The following is a 3,680-nucleotide window of genomic DNA, read 5'->3' as shown; positions in this document are numbered from 1 at the left end:
AAAATTAAAGACTAAAAGAAATTTAAACACAAAGAAAAGTAGAGGAAGAATGATGACACAAGAAATTTATTGTAACACCCCAAAAATTTTAAATTTATGAGCATTTTTGGTATTTTAATTTTATTTAAATTTTAGGAATTTTTTGGAGATTTTTCGGATTTTAAAAATCGGGTTCGATTTTTCGAAAATATAAACTTTGATGATTTTTAAAAATTAATTTAAAGACCACGTGGCAAAACTAAAAATATATTTGGAGTCTACGTATTTTTCTGAGTTTTCTAGAATTTTTTTGGAATTTTTGGACCTCGTTTTCGGTCCCGAGGCAGAGTAAAAGTTCAAAATTTTGTATCTTGAATCGAACTGGCCGAATCGAACCGGACCGGATCGGACCGGTCGAATCGGACCGGTCTTATTCTCTTTTTCTCCTCCCTCCCGCTCGCGTCGACCCTCTCCTCTTCTCTCTCTCTTTTCTCTCTCCTCCCTCCTCCACTTGCCGCACCGCCGCCTCCCTTGCGTCCCCACCTCCCCGGCGCCCCACCTCGGCCCTCCCCCACGGCCAGCCGCCGCCTGGAACGCCGGAAAACGGCCTTGGAACGGACGCGCAGCGCGTGCGCGACTGTTGGACTTCCCGGCCAAAATCTGGCCGATCCAGCCACCAATTAGACCGGGTCTTGTGTCTAAATCATCTACTCGACGAGAGCTTTCCATAGACACCAAGAACGCCGAAATCCATCGAGCGGTTTGTCCAATTTTTGCTCGGGAAGTTTTTAGCCCATTTCGACTTTTGGGCTAGATTTTTCGAAAATCTTGAATCCCACGAGAAAACCGAGGGCACCAGCACGCTCCACTCGTCGAGAGCTTCGCGGCGACATAAATTTCAAATTTTTCCGACACCATTTTTCGGTGGGTCCCACGGAACTTCGCAGTATTTTTTCGAGTATTTAATGAGCTTAGAAAATTCTGAAAAAATTTATGTACTAACCCCCGTGTTATGGGGTTCGTGTAGGTATCCTCGATTCGCGGAAATTCGACAGTTGACCGGGTCTGCGAAATTCCGGCCAGACAGACCTGTTACCGGAAAAGTCTCCGAATTGGACCGAAGTTTTGGCTAGCCCCCCATTGTCAGACGTCCCGAGCGCGTTTCCGAAGTCGAAATTGGCAAAGGTAAACCCGAACCTTACTTTTTCATAATTTTCTAGTGCTTAAATAGGATTAAAAATCCGTAAAATATTCGTGGTAGCTTAGAAAATTATGATTCTTTTTGCAATAGCTTAGTAATATTGCTAAGGACCGTGGGGCAAAGTTTTAGAATTTTTAGAGCTTATTTGGGCAGTTTTTGCAAAAATGATTAATTATAAGGACTAAAATGAAATTTTACATATTGTGATGGATGACTGATTTGATGGGCCTAGGAGGGGCTGTGTGAAGTGATTGAGTTGTGAGCATATGGATTGTGAATATATAAGTGTTTTGAGCCCTTTTGCAGGTTGGGTAGGTCCTAGGTATAGGGGAGACTCTGCCGGATTTTCGGCACGACTTAGGATGTATTGGTCTTTTTCTTTGTTTGTATTGAGTCAAATTTATTAAATGATTGTAATAAAATTGTCAGGTGAGCCGGGACAGCCTTCTTCCTCCGCCCAGCCGCCACAGTGATTGTCGTCAAGTCTGTGAGTAGAATATTAATTTTAATTGTAATTTCGATATTTTTATATGTTCAAGCATGCCCATGCATCACTTATATGCATATATTTATGTAGTTAAACTCTAGGCACGATTTATGTTGCATTCATAACTGTTAGCGTGCCATGGATGTTGTTGTGGTAATTTGGAGCAGTGTGCGTGCGTTGGCGTGCGTGTGATGTGGTGTGGACTATGGATAGGACGGGTAGACACGGCTTGAGATCTTCAGGGACCGGTCCTTCGGGGTAGACACTGCTTGAGTTCTTCGCAGGCACCCCGATTAGGAAATTAAGAGGAAGTCCGAGTGAGTTCTTCACGGCACTGTGTTGGATTTAAGAGAGTCAGATAGGGGATCAGCTCCCATATATTATGATTGATGTTACAGGGTGCGTGAGTGCTCCAAATTTACCTTTTTGATGTTATGATGTGAAAATGTTGTTGATGTTGTATTTCACTCTACAGGGTGCATTAGTTTTAGATAGTTATAGAGATTATGGTTAAAATTGATATTTTACTCTCTGAGTCGAACGCTCACTCCTGTTCAATATTTTTCCAGGCCACAGGAGGATATTTTTGAGGTTAACCTGCTTCCTTTCCTCACAGGTTGTTTATCAATATTTGTGTAATTTTATTTACTCCTAGAATTTCCGCATGTGTTAGAAATGTTTATTTGATTTGGGTCTGTAAACTAAATTATTATTGTGGACCTGTAAAATTATTATATGCATGCTTGATGGACTGGATGAGAGAGCTGAGCTCCCATTTATCATTATGATGATATGAGTATGTGGAGGGTGAGCTGAGCTTCCCAATGGATTGTTTATTGTGTTTACAGGTCGGGTGAGTCAAAAACTCCCCGTTGGTAGGTCCATTTTATGGCCGGACTCTGTCCGGTTGGTTTCTTGAAATTGGGCCCAAATGGGCCTTAGAGTTGGGTAAATGAATAGTTAAGGCTTACTACGCGCCTCGGGGGCTTTAGGCTGGCCCAGGTCCTAGTGTCGGTCCGGCCCATAGGTTGGGTCGTGACAAATGTGGTATCAGAGCTTAGGCTTCAGATTCTTAGGGAATGTTTGTCTAAAGTGTTGGGAAGAGTCTACTAGGAGTCACATGCGGAAAAATAGGGTCCACATTCGTCTTGCATTGTCATCTTTGCTTCTAGTTTCTGCTTCATATAATTATGTATAAATATGAGTCTATAGAGCTGTGTAATGTGCAGTTTGGAATTTTGTGGGCTAATGCTACTGAATTTCAGGAAAATGCGTAAAAGCAGGAGAGCTGCCACTGCACCAGAGCCAGATGTGCCTGATGAGGTGTCAGCACAGGATGAGGCACCTGCCCCGAGGAGGCGAGGTAGGAGGCCTAGAGCTGCTCAAGTAGAGGAGCAGCCACCCCCAGTACAGGATCAGTCCTTTATGGCATCGGGTCCCATGGACCCAATGGCAGCTACTCTAGCTGGTCTGCAGAGAACCATCGATATGATGGCGTAGTATATGGTCCACCCTCCACAGCAGCAGCAGTCCACCGCACCAAGAGGGGAACCTTATAAACAGATAATTAATTTCAAGAAGTTAGTGCCTGGAACTTATGATGTGTCAGACGATGCATATCGGTTTTTAGATTCTGACGGCGAGAGCAATTAGTCTGATTGGTAAGACTTATAGAGTGTATGCAGCATGTCATGGGGCCTATGCCTAGACAATGGATGAATGACTACGTGTTACCTCAGATGGAGGGTTTGACATGGGCTCAGTTTGTGGAACTTTTCATCAATCGGTTTGTGCCAGAAAGCTTCAGAGATCAGAAACAGTGGGCCTTTGAGGCCTTAAGACAGAATGGCAGGTCTGTAGATGAATATGCTCTGCAATTTACGGAATTGAGCGGATATGCCCCCTACAAAGTATCTCTGAGAGACTATGAAGGTGAAAAGATTCCTAAAGGGGCTTGACAGGAGGTATGCGAACCTGGCCATGATGTCTGATCAGTCTTTTGATGTGGTGGTT

At 43.6% G+C, this 3,680-nt stretch overlaps 1 long non-coding RNA gene across 1 annotated transcript; it reads left to right on the top strand.

The window, feature by feature from the left end:
- The first annotated feature begins 1,026 nt into the window (after window positions 1–1,026).
- LOC131179554 (uncharacterized) lies at window positions 1,027–3,208 on the top strand. The gene is made up of 3 exons (XR_009148445.1): window positions 1,027–1,164; window positions 1,610–1,667; window positions 2,933–3,208. It is a non-coding gene; the product is annotated as an uncharacterized LOC131179554 (long non-coding RNA).
- Window positions 3,209–3,680: the final 472 nt, after the last annotated feature.

The sequence above is a fragment of the Hevea brasiliensis genome, chromosome 4 (assembly GCF_030052815.1).
Source record: "Hevea brasiliensis isolate MT/VB/25A 57/8 chromosome 4, ASM3005281v1, whole genome shotgun sequence".
Taxonomy (NCBI): domain Eukaryota; kingdom Viridiplantae; phylum Streptophyta; class Magnoliopsida; order Malpighiales; family Euphorbiaceae; genus Hevea; species Hevea brasiliensis.
Note: the sequence above shows the minus strand (reverse complement) of the source record. Positions and strands in the feature narration are given on the sequence as shown.